The sequence below is a fragment of the Cnephaeus nilssonii genome (genome assembly GCF_951640355.1).
Source record: "Cnephaeus nilssonii genome assembly, chromosome: 22".
In the NCBI taxonomy this organism is placed as follows: Eukaryota; Metazoa; Chordata; class Mammalia; order Chiroptera; family Vespertilionidae; genus Cnephaeus; species Cnephaeus nilssonii.
Window position 1 is genome coordinate 14949079 of NC_137093.1, and position 13264 is coordinate 14962342.

Sequence of the window (13264 nt, forward strand, 5' to 3'; positions counted from 1 at the left end):
GGACGCCTGAGCCTCCTCCTCTCTGGGTCCTGTTGGCGGCGAGCTGGGAGCATTTCAGAGACCATGGGCTCCAAGCTGTGATGTCATCGATGGGATATTACAGAGGCCCAAGATACCAGACACTGAGCCTGTTAGAAAGGTGTGTAAAATCAGAGCGAAGAAGCTGTAAGTAGGAGCCTGGGAGTTTCCCTAGGAGAAGGCTCAGAAGCTTGAGGGCAAGGATTTTGTGACTTGTACTTTGACTGCCTGGAGATTTAAAAAATTGTTTCGGTATGTTTATATGAGGTTGGATTTATGGGGTTACTGCATAGCGAAATCGCATGCGAGTGAGGAAGGCATTTAGGTCACAGAAAGATGGCCTGTCTCCTTTGACTGAGGGGGTGGGTTGGTAAAGGCATTTTATCTATTAATTCCCTTCCAAGAGCATCAGCAGGGAAAGTCTCTGATTGGGTCACCGGGACTCAGAAGGCAGTTTCACCAGGAGGGGCCACTGCAGAGAGGATTTGCTCTCAGTGTTTGGAAAGCCTCAGGCAGCCCTCCTTGCCAGCTCTGCCACCCCTTTGCCCTGGAGGGAGCTTGCTCTTCACTCCCAGACTGAGCTGCTTGTGTGTCTCCCGGGAGGGGAGACCTCACTGCAGCCAACAGAGGGGCCTCCGGGCCAGCCCTGCCTGAGAGGGCTTTCAACGTCCCCATGCCCAGGGACAGTCACCTGAGCCAGCCTGTGGCACCGCCAGCTCTGCTGCTGGCAGGTGCCAGGTGGAGACAGTCAGCTGCTCAGGAGAGAGACTGTTCTGGGTAGTCACAGCTAGCAAGGGATCCCGTTTTATCTACCTACCATCGGGGTAATCTGTCCTCTGCTGGAGGCACCTCGAGGAGCAGTGAGCAGGTACGGCAGATGGCAGTGCAGCCAGGTGATTCCGGGTGACGGGCTGGAGAGGGAGGAAGCGGCCAGCCCTGATCTGGAGGCTGCGCACTGCCTGCCGTGAACTCAGAAAACCTCCGCCCTCCCCTGTTTATGGTGAAACTGGGCCTCCTTCAAGAGAGGCAGTTTTCCTACTCGGTTTGTTCTCAGATTGGTGTTACACCCTGGAGCCAAATTAGTGGCTGAGAACAATTGGAAACAAATGCTCTTTCAGCATCCCACTGTGATCTGGATGCAGGTGGGACGGGAGGCCGCCTTCTCCACTAAGCCACCCTCCGCGGAGAGCCAGCATCCCAGCCGCGGCCCAGCGGAGTCCCCAGCTCAGCCGTGCTGCACACACCTGCCTGCCCTCCGCCAACAAGCGGGAGCCCTGTGAAGTTATTTATGAAACGATATTCAGGACCAGCCCCCGGGGACAAGTTAGGAATAATGAATGGAAGTGCTAATCGGAGGCCCAGGCTGCTCAACGGGCCTGGAGCCGGCCTGCTAGGGCGGGGACTCGCTCCCTGGAGGCTTCTTCCTATAGCCACCATGGTGGGCACCCTTCTCGGCCATGTGGGTGGCTGTTGACTTGGCCTGGATGTCAGAGTGGATATTTGCACTGCCTCACCTCTGTCTGGATGTGCCTGCCTGAAGTGGGAGGCTCTCCTTTGTGATCCCTACATACCTGCTAGTGATACATAGCCCCTCAATCCACTGGCGTGTCTCTCCTATCGGACTGTAGGCGGCTTGGGGGCAGGGAGCTGGATTCTCCAGTCTGGTAAAGGGTCTATACTCAGAACACACCTGGTAAAGCACGAAGGCCCCGCTGGCCTGGCTTCCTACCCTAGACTTCCCTGGACATGTCTCCACCCCTCGAAACCTGTTTCTGCAAATGTGAAAGAAGGAGATCAAAATAGATGATCTCGAAGGTTCCATACAGGTCCATCCGACCTGGTTCTGACCCATTAGCTCCCCCATTGCCTCTGGGCCAGCTCTCCTGGGCGGGCACTGCCCATCATGGCTGCGGCCTCTGCGCTGGTGGCCCGGCTTGGCCATTACGCAGGGTTTCGGGCTGGGTCCTCTGCTCTCGTGGCCAGATACTGTCCCCTGCCTGAGCTATTTCCCCTTGACATATCCCCCCTTCTGTCACTTTTCTGAGTCAAACAGTTGAAAATTTCCTCCCGAGTAAAGCCAGATGCAAAATGAGAACTCTAGCACAAAGCAGTATATTTGCTCTGCCCTCCTGAGAGGCTGCATTTACTCTTCTTTCTGTCCCAGACCCCATTCAAGGTCCAGTGAGGGGGCCTTCCTTTCTACTAAGGTGGCCTGTGGCCATCACACCCTCGCTGCACCATGTTCAGGGGAGCGGTGGCGAGGGGTCTCCGCCCCATGCAGACCTGCGCCTGCTTTCTGGGAAACCAGTCGTACCTCCTTGCATGAGAGAAATACTTTTAACTTTTCAAAGTACATCATTATTTTACTTCATTTTAAAAGTATGTCTATGTTGCAGACAAGGCAGGATAAACATCTTGATTTATTTGAGGCCCAAATATTTATTGGCATCTAGTCCAAGATTCCTTGGCATCTTGGAACTTTCAAGCTGAATGCGAGCTTAGTGAGTATCTTCTGCGCTGATTCTTAACTTCTCGGAGGATTTGACAGCCTTGAAGTCGTGGTAAAATTTGTAAATCTACAGAAAAGTAGGGGTTTGTGGACCCCTAAAACCTTAAGATTCCTCTTGCCTTAATTCAGCCACGCAGCTCAATAGATGGAGAAACGGAGGCCCAGAGAGTTAGGGGGGCAGGTGTAAGGTCAAGGACAATAAAGGCCAGGACTACTCCTAGGTCTGGTCTAAAGCCCTTCCCCACCCCCTCAGCACAGGAGTCTCCCAGTCTCTCCCCATAGGTCCCCGCTCATCACTCATTGCGGTGTCTCCATTCCTGACTGTCTTTTGATTGCTGTGTCTCCATTCCTGACAGTCTTTCGTTTCAGACTAGAGAGGGCCCAGCTCTACCAGACACCTCTCTCCTCCCACCAGTTAAAAAATTTGTTTTTTCTTTTCTTTTCTGCTCTAAATCTTGTCTCATTTGCCAGTATCACCCTTTGAAATCACCTTGGGCCAGATGTTCCCACAGGAAAGCTGGCTCCCCTGTGCGCGGACTGGCCCAGGAGCACAGCCCCTTTGTTCCTGGCAGCCCACCCGTCTGCATTCTCCCACTGTGGCTTTAGAGAATGGGGGTCCCTGCTCTCTCTCTACCTGGGCCCATATCCTCTCCTGGGCTTTGGCTGCTCATTTTTCTGCTCTTTAATACCCAGGCTCTTTTTTCTTTAAATATATATAAACTGGGAGAAGTTAGTAAAAGAATACACACACACACACACACACACACACACGCACGCAAAAATAGGTTTACAGTTGTAATATGAATAAATAATACAATATTAATAAATAATAATATAACAATAAACTGTATTTTTGTATACTTACAACTATAAACCTACTTTTGCCTCTCTCTCTCTCTCTCTCTCTCTCTCTCTCTCTCTCTATATATATATATATATATATATATATGGTGGTAAAATACACATAAAATTTACCATCTTAACTATTTTAAATGTACAATTCAGTGGCATTAAGTACATTCATATTATTGTGCTACCATCACCACCATCCACCTATAGAGTTCTTGGAAAACTGAAACTCTGTATCTATTAAATCATAACTCCCCATCTCCCCTCCTCCAGCACCTGGCAACCACCATTCTACTTTCTGTCTCTGTAAATCTGTGTGTGGAATCAGAGTATTTGGCCTATGGTGACTAGATTATTTCATTTAGGAGAATGTCCTCTAGCCTCATCCATGTTGTGGCTTGTGTCAGAACTTCCTTCCTTTTTAAGGCTAAATGATATTCCATCGTATGTACACATCACATTCTTGCCTATGCTTTCATCATGGATGGACACTTGGGTTGGCTCTTGTGAACATGGATTTGCAAATGATCTCTTCGAATCTTGCTTTCAATTCTTTTGAGTATATATGCAGAAGTGGAGGGATGGTTTTAAGGTGTCATTATTCTCTGCACTTACTCAAGTCTATTTTTATTTTATTCTTAAACTGACATCTTTTGAGCAACTACTGATCTCACTGGGTCTGTGGCACATGCCACAAAGGGCGCTTTCTCAGAGAAAAAGGAGCTTTGGGGACTCAGCTGTCTTCTCTCTGTAGTGCCCTCCCTTTCTAATCACTTCTGCTCCCTCATCATGCCATGTTTCTTCTTAGTGCTGACTCTCTCTCTCTCTCTCTCTCTCTCTCTCTCTCTCTCTCTATATATATATATATATATATATATATGTATATATATATATATATATATATATATATACATAAATAATTTATAATGTGACATATAAATCAGATATATATGTTTATAGATTGCTTTCTCCATTAGAATGTGAGATCCATAAAAGCAGGGACTGTTGTGTTTTCTTAGTTATTGTATCTCTGATGCCAGGCACAGTGCCTGGTGCATATGCCCCAGACATTATTAAGTTATTATTAACTTAATGCTACATGGAGTAAATGGATGAATGAATGGATGGATGCATGAATGATTAAGCAAGGTACTGTGTCTACCTGCAAGAAGCTTACAGTCTGGTAGGAAGATAGACACACTAAAACTATAACGTAAGGCAAAATATAGGGGCCTTGCGGGGTGCATAACAACGTGTGAGGATGCCCAGAGCTGACCTAGGAAGTACCTTTGTGTCCTTGGCAGGTTATTCCCTCAACATTGATAAAAGGCCCATGTCACTGAGGAGCTTTAAATTCATTTTCTCGGCAGTTCCCCCACAACCTCGTGCTGTGATATTATTATCACCAGTTTTCAGGGGAGGAAACCAAGACGCAGAGAGGTTCAGGAGCTTGCCCAAGGCCACACGGCTAGGACGCAAGGTGGATCTGAAGTCAGGTCTGGCTGCCTCTCAAGTCCAACCTCTTTGTCTTTCTCTTATCAATTATTTTTATTTTCTTTATTCAGTTTCTTTTCAAAAACCACAAAAGTGGCTCACTGCAACCAGAAACAAGGCAAAGATACGCTAAAGATGGAGAGCCTTCGTCCCTTGTCCCCATTCTCCCATCGGTTCACTGTGAACACTCGGGCTGTTCCTTCCACTGCCTCTGTGCTCACACAAACACAGGCAAGTGGTGAACTCATTCTCGAGTCTTCTCTGTTTTCACCAAATGGAATGCCAAATTGCACATGTCACTCTGCTCCTTACTTTTCTTTCTTTGAGCATTATGGCCAGCTTGCGTGGCAAAAGATACAGATCCAATTTGTTCTTCTTACAGCATAGTCATACCCCAAGTTACTTGGCCATTCCCCACTTGGTGGGACATCCAGGCGGTTTTGCACATCTTCCCGCTGAAGATGCTGCCCCTTTGTCCTTATGCATTGCTGCTCTCCTCCATAGGATACATTCTCAAACGGGGGCTGCTCAAAGTGTATGTGTATTTTTAATTGTCATAGACACTATTATACTATCTTTCTCAAAACATAGTAGCAACCCAGTCATGCTTTGTTGTTGTTAATTCTCACCTGAGGATATTTTTCCATTGATTTTTGTTTGTTTGTTGTTATTGTTGTTGTTAATCCTCACTGGAGGATATTTTTCCATTGATTTTTTTAGGGAGAGGGGAAGAGAGAGGGAAAGACATAGAGAAACATCGATGTGAGAGATACACATCGATTGGTTGCTTCCTGCACAAGCCCTAACCGGGGCCTGAGCCGGGGAGGAGCCTGCAACCAAGATATATGCCCTTGACCGGAATTGAACCCGAATTGAACCCGGTCTGCAGGCCGATGCTCTATCCACTGAGCCAAACCGGCTAGGGCTCCATTGACATTTTCACGTCTCCTCAGAGCCCAGTGCCTTTGGGCTCATCCCAGCCTCTTCTGACCTAGCCGGGACCCTCCAGAAAGGCTGAGGGACACCTCTTTCCTCTCTCACCCTGTGGCCACACGTGGACCCTGGGCATTGCTCTGACCTCTCTCCCTCGGCCAGTGACGCCTGGCTGTCAGGGTACTGGGTTATAGCCCTAACGCTGATGGTCCTTGGGCAGACCACTCAACCATTCGGGTTATTGGTTTCTTCATTCACAAGCAGAAGGAGGCTGGGTTAGTAGATCAGCTGACCTTCCTGTGTTGAGATACCTCCAGAGCTGGCTCCCAGGTAGAGCACTGGGATCTGTCTGCGTTGGGGGAGGGGCACTGCAGGGAACATGAGACCCTCAGCCATCTTCCCTAAAAAGGCCTCCCTGCTGCCTCAACTGTTGGTTCTGCAAGGAAATCGTGTGAAAGGTGGGATTCTGGAGCCAGACTGAGTGAGACCCAGGTTAGACTCAGCTCAGCCGTGTACCAGCTCTGTGGCCTTGGGCAGCTTCCCTCGCCTTCTGCATCCTGATCCCCGGGTCTGTTAAGTGAGCAGAATAAAATGGCCCAATGCGCCAGAGCCGTGCTGTCCAGTACAGCGTTCCCCAGTGGAGGAAGTGGTCTCTATCTGAGCCCCCAGAGCGACAGCCACCAGCCACATGGGGCTGACCAGCACTTGAAATGTGACTGGTGAGAGTAAAGGCTGAATTTTAAGTTTTACTTAACTTTAATAAGGGTTTGAATTTATAAAGCCACTTGTGGCTCGTGTGTACCTTACTGGACTGTGCAGCTAATAGAGGATGAAAATGGGATACGTTACTGCAGCACATAGAAGGTGTTCAGCTAGCCCAGTGTCTGGCACATAGTAAGCACTCAACAAATGTTTGCTATTATTAGGTATTATGTGTCTTGCTTTCCAGCCCACCACCCATGGCTCTGGGACACCTCACACTGGCTGTCGCAGAGTCACTTGGGGGAGGGCGGGCGCGGGAGGTGTTGCAGCGGTGGTGCGTGTCAGTAATGAGCCTTGCACTAAATGTTTCTGGTCTGCTACTTTCCCTGGAGGGTCATGTGAGCCCGAGTGGTATGTGGCCTGCTTTGCAAGTGATTAACATGGTGTAAGCAATCTACATGGAGAGAAAAACCCTCCGTTGGTATTCCATTATTCTATTAGAGTTTCAGAGCTGGGATTAAGTGGACATGATTTCTTCCTATGGGCCATTAATTTTGTTTTATTGCTGGTCTGATGGCCATTACCCTTTTTTGCCAATGCATTCCCCCATTAGGTTTGTACAATTAACAAAATATGTGCTGTTAGGGCTTTGATAGGAATAGTGGGATGGAAATAACTGGAGGGGGTGCAGTACCACTGAGTTGGGGGTGGGAAGAGGCTGGACTTAGGGGTGGGGCCTCAGGAAGAAAGGGGGTGTGGCCTCTTTGTAGCCCTGCCCTGTAGCCCTGGGCATTCCTGGAGATCACCCCTGAGGCCCTGGCCTGCTCTCTCTGCCAGGAGTGGAGGAGTTGCCCAGGGGAGAGGGAAGGACACGGGTGGGCCTGCCTGGTGGTGATGGCCTTTCTCCAGATCCCCTGCTTCAGCCTCCAGCTGGGAACAGAGTGAGCTACCCTGCCTGACCCACCCGTGCTGTCACCTTGAACCTGAAACTCCTCAGCAGGCTGCTTGCGTCAGCCTCCATGTGTCTGGCCCTGTGACAGGAGAGACTCTGGGTGACGCTTTGCTTCTCTCTGTAGGTCACATTAAGGAGGGCCTGGGCCTGATTCAGGGGCAGCTGGTACTCAAGATCAATGATTGCCACATGGAAATGCAGGATTGGCATCGTCAGGTCATCCAGGTCTTTAAGAAAAGTTAGAAATCTGGATTTTTAAATGAGATTTCCCACTTTTTAGGTGGTGGCAGAATTTACAAAGACACCGGACAGGGCAGAGTTCACCTGCGGGCTGCCAGCTGACCACCTCTGCCAGGCGATGAGGAGTCATCGAAGGGCATTAAGGACGAGTGGATGAGATCAAATGTGTGTTTCAGAGAGTTCTCGGGTTGTTGGGAGGTGGTGGGTAGGTAAGGATGGGAAGAGGCTGGAGGCTGGACCAGTTAGGGGCCCAGGAGAAGAAAGGATGCTCGAGGCAGGTCAGTGACCTGGGATGGAAGGAGAGCAGTGACACTCCTGGTGAGAATAAGCAAGTCTTACTCTTGATGTGTTCACGCCTCAGAGGATGGCCACAGGGCCAGGCAGGCTGCCCTGTGAGCGGATCCTCTGGCCGCGGAGGGGTGGCCTCTGCAGGGGCCTTGCCGCCTGGGAGCCCACACTGCTCTGTATGGATGTCCTCCCCTCCTCACCGCCTTCTGTAAACAGGTTATGAGTGTCTCTAACTCCTTCTCCCAGGCAGGAAAATTATTAGGATTAGCCTGCCAGTGCCAACAGTCCTTTTTAGGGTCTTCTGTACAGGTACAGCCCCAAGAACCGAGTCTTGGGTCAGGGCTGGGCCTGGAGAATGTGACTGAGGCACCTTTTCCAGTATCTCTACAACTGGGTGCCCAGCGCTGCCTGTGGCCCAGGGGACTGAGGATGGGTGTGAATCAGCATTGGTTCTTCTGAGGAAGCGCATGCAATGCTGGCTGGGTTACTGTCTCAGAGCCCAGTATTTGCTACCAGGTACTAAATTAATGATAGTCAGGACACAAGCCCACGTCTGTGATGCCCTGGTCTACTGCTCTCCACCTCAAACCATGGCTCATCTCTCTCCATCCTCACAGCTTACCCAGGTGAGCTTCATGGTGCTCGCTCAGCTGTCCTTGAGTACGTGCTGCCTCCTATGGAGGCTTTCTTCTGTCCCTGTCCCCACCTCCTTTCCAAACAAACATGAGCATTCAACGACTCCCTCCTCACTTACCATTTAACGAATTTCCTCCTATTTATGTGACTGGTCAGTCTCATTTATGGTTCCATTTTATTTTCATGGTGAGTAAAACAAGCCTTCATTTCAATTCTGGTTGCATTATTGCGTGGGTGCTTATCTGAAGGCCTTTACATGATCGCTCGCCTGCCAGGACCACAGAGCGCTGGCTTCGGAAAGGCCTAAAACCTCATGCGCACAGATGATTCCCCAGCGTGGGTCCCGGGTCAGTGCCAGTCCAGGAAGACTTTCTGCTCGTTCATGGTCATGAGGGCAAAACAAGGACAAGGTGGAGAGGTTGCATGTTCACATGTGTACATATGTGTGCATCATACACGTGTGCATGTGTGTGTGTGAGAGGCAGGCATAGGCTTTTCATGATGCTCTATTCAACTCAAAGGATGGCTCTTTTTGCTTTCCTCACCTTTAGAGGGTTGAATTACTTAGTGAAATGATGGTGAAAGAGACACTTAGTATTTTGTCCACATGTAAGTTTGTCAGCTCCCTCAGTCTCCTGCTATTTGTGACATTGTGCTGATGGGTGAGACCGCGCTCTGGAGCAGCTTCTCAGTGCAGGATCCTCCGTCCTGTGTGGAGAGCTCGCTATATCTGAGGAAGCCCAGCTCAGGTTTGGATGGTTCTCACTGCTAGAAACTTCTTTCTTATGTTGAACGGAAGACTGGCTTCCTCTAACATCCATCAGCTAGTCCTAATCCTACAGTCCAAAGGAGCACAGTTTCTCTTGCATGGTTTCTTCAAATGTTTGGAGGACCACCATGTGGGAGAAAGGTTGCTGCTTTGCCAGCATTTCTAGGACCAAAGGGAGATATTAGAGAGGGACAAATGAAAGGACAACTCTAGCTTCTTCCATATCTTCTACTTCACCGCTCCTAATGATGAAAATAGCAACAGCGATAGCTGACGTTCAGCGAGTGCTTATGTTGTGCAAGGAACTGCTGAGCACTTTACAGTATATGAAATCTTCAATCCTCACAACTAATCTCAGAGGTAGAGCCCTTGTCAGCCCCATTTTACAGATGAAAAACTGAGGCACAGAGAAGTTGAGTAATTGCCCAAGGTCACACTGTAGTAAGGGCCAGAGCTGTGCAGTCTGATTCCAGAGCCTGCACTATTAACTACTGAATGTTTTACCGGTACTTTAACTACTAGATGCCTTCGCCCATCTCTCTTCTACTCATGGCTGTCCAAGTTATTAAAATATGGTGCCAGAATTGCACCAATAAACACAAAATAAGGGACCATGTGCCCCTCGGTTGGACATGGTATGACTATTAATACACCTAAGATCATGATTAATGGGTTTGGCAATGATACCACACCCTGGGCTCATCCTGAGCTTGCATTTGATTCAGCCCACTTTTTAAAAAAACCAGGTCACCTATGCTGTGTTTTTGCAATTGATTTTTGAATGTGAGAGTAGGATTTAGTGTATATACTCTTGTCAGAAATTTTCTACAATTCTGTAAAAAATAAAAATGGATTTTCATGTGGACATAATATAATTTAATGGTTTAGAGTGATGGGATTGTAGGCACTTGTACGTTATCTTCAAAATTATTATATTTATGGCTGCCATGATGTTACTGTGCAAAAAGTAAAAACCGATAGAGGAAAGATTGACTTTTTAGTTCTGGCCCATCCTTTCAGCATGTTAAAAGCATTATAGCACCCTTGAATCCATGTCTCTCGCATAGCAACCACCCCTCGCAGCTTTGCAGCCTATGCACATGGCAAGTCTGCCATATCTTCTTCCAAGATGCCGGTGTCTCCACAGCCAGTCCCAGGGGCAGGGATGAAGGTCCGCTCCCTGCAGTTCAGTTTGGAGACTTCCTGTACTGAGTCTAGTATGCTCAATAGCCACGTGATCATACTTTAGAAGAATACAAGTTGAGCTCGTTGCCAATCAGGGGCTGGTTCAGAGCTGCTGGTTGTGGATTCTGGTTGGAATGAACAGAGTCCATTATTAAACATTTCTGAGAACCTGATGCATGCTGGGGATTCTGCTGGGTTCCAGGGCTATACAGACGTATAAGATGTAGCCCTCATCCTCAGATCTGGTCTTGTCTCTGATGTCATGCTGATGGTGGTAGACAACCCCAGAGGAAGTGCCTCATCCTGGGGGACACCATCATGAAAAAGGACATCTTCCTCTCATGGGCACATCACACTACCCGCCCCCCTGCCCGTCCCCCCCCCCCCCCCCGCCCCGTGCCTGAGTCTTCTACCTGACGTCCCACTTCTTCCAAGGAGCCTCTCTGTCTTAAATAGAAGGAAAATAAATACTAAAGGTTGTGGAGATGGGGCAGGACTTCTCTTCATGTCACTTCCTTCTTGAAAAGCCTTCCATGGTAACTTGGTGTGGTGACAGTAACTAGACTTGTGGTGATCACTGGGTAGGTATGTAGATGTCGAATCACTGTGCTGTACACCTAAAGCTAATGTAGTATTGTGTGTCAACTGTACTTGAATTAAAAATCAGACACTTCAGCCGAAACCGGTTTGGCTCAGTGGATAGAGCGTCGGCCTGCGGACTCAAGGGTCCCAGGTTCGATTCCGGTCAAGGGCATGTACCTTAGTTGCGGGCACATCCCCAGTAGGGGATGTGCAAGAGGCAGCTGATTGATGTTTCTCTCTCATAGATGTTTCTAACTCTCAATCCCTCTCCCTTCCTCTCTGTAAAAAATCAATAAAATATATTTTTTTTAAAAATCAGACACTTCAATGGCTCCGTGAGCTCACAGCCCAGCCTGGCCTCTCTGTCTGACACTCTAAGCTCTGGACGCTCCGGTCCAGCCGGCTCATTCAGTGTCAGTCCCTGCTCTGGACTCTCTCGGGCAGGCTGGCCTCTGCATTGTCCCAGGGCTCTGCGTGCTTCTTTCTCTCATCCTTGCTGGGATTGCTCCCCTTTCTTGGGATGCCCCCTCTCTCCCTTCCCATCAGCCAAATCTCTCCTTTCCAGTTCTCCAAGACCCCTGGAAACTTCCTTGAGTGCTTCATCTCTTTCCGACTTCATTTTTCTGTGGAGAGAGAATTATAGTCTCCACCACACAGCTCGGCACGGCCATATATATAGTCTTGTCTTATCTGATGCTGTTTCATGTGGTTAATCTTATTCCCCCAATGATGCGGCGGCACTTTTATAACAGGACCCATGGATCTTATTCCTGCTGCACCTTGCGAGTGTAAATCACAGAGCAGACACCCGGTGATGCGTGCTGGGCTCTCCCTGTTCTTGTTCATGTTGCTTTACCTCAGAAGGAGAATAAAAAGCAGTCATGTTTTTGATCTTCCCAGACTTGCCCTATTATTTTCCACGCGCATTCTTTTCCTTGCAGCCCAACTGGACTCCGCACCTTTGCTTGAAAGTCCTCTCCTACATCACCCTTCCCTGTTCTTGCCATCAGCAACAGCATTAGTTTTGTTGTTTGTTTGCTTGCTTTTTGCAGCCTTCCCCACATAGACTACAAATTCCCGGGGGCTGCTCAGCTCTGTCCCCTGCCTGGGGTCTCCCATCAGACAGGAGGTGTCAGTAAATAATGATTGCCTCGGCCAGCTCAGGGCTCTCCACAGCCATGAGCCTCTCTTTCTCTGCGATTTCTATAGGGATGGGGGTGGAACTCAGAGAAACCGAGGCCACCAGCAGGTAAGAGAGGGCGATCCTGTCTCTTTGTCCTGGTTAGCTGTCTACAAGCATCGTTTTGCCCCAGGAGTGCCTTGCTCAGGAGACTTAACCACTCAGCACTGTGGGCACAGGGCTGCCAGGCTGGCTTTGCTCCTGGCAAGACCTACTTCTGATTGTACTGTCCTCCTCATCTTGGCTCTCACTCCCAGCAGAATCGTACACAGTCTATAAAAATGTTTTCTTTCGTTGACAGGTGAAGTCTGGAGCAGGACTCTGAGGCTTTCTGTCCTCCATGCCACTCATCAGAAGAGGGACTGTGAACTGTAAGTAAATTTGATCGGCGTTTTCTGTGGTGACTCGATAAGGTTATGGGTTAAAGACCAGCCTTGAACCTGATCTTTAACAGCCATGCATTGTGCATGAGAAATCAACAATGGGCTAGTCAGAACATAAACTACGGAGAAATCAACAATGGGCTAGTCAGAACATAAACTACTCTCATTAGCTTAAGTCTGAATGTGACAACACAACATTCTGTTTACTTAGACTATTGATGGCGCAGTGGATGGACATGCCGTGTTATGTGTGTCAGACGTGTCGGAGAGGGCAGCTCTTGGATTTGCAATACTGACCCAGGCTCCGGCCCCTGTTGTCTATGGAGTAAGCCTGGGGGTCAGAGATAGCAGGGCCTGGGCTGAGGTCATAGCCCTTGTTGTTACATCTGGTTATTTCTAGGGAGGGGTGAGGAAGGACAAGGAAATACCGCTGTCGCTTCCTTCCCATTACACAGTAACCTTCTACCTTATCCTTGTGCTTGTTGGTTCATATTGGTTCTCCCACTTGGCAAGATGCACACACCTGTAGGACCCGGCCTCAGTG

General features: G+C 48.8%; 1 protein-coding gene and 1 pseudogene across 4 annotated transcripts in view; both read left to right on the forward strand.

The window, feature by feature from the left end:
* PKNOX2 (PBX/knotted 1 homeobox 2) overlaps positions 1-13264 on the forward strand; it is a 280121-nt gene that overhangs the window by 96385 nt on the left and 170472 nt on the right. For all 3 annotated transcript variants that reach the window (XM_079762224.1, XM_079762223.1, XM_079762226.1), the window contains exon 2: positions 12639-12708. The gene's annotated coding sequence lies outside the window, so the exon portion shown is untranslated. The remainder of the gene's footprint in view (positions 1-12638; positions 12709-13264) is intronic.
* The window catches only part of LOC307094276 (small ribosomal subunit protein eS4-like), a 47107-nt pseudogene that overhangs the window by 11818 nt on the left and 22025 nt on the right, over positions 1-13264 (forward strand). The gene's annotated exons all lie outside the window — the stretch shown is intronic.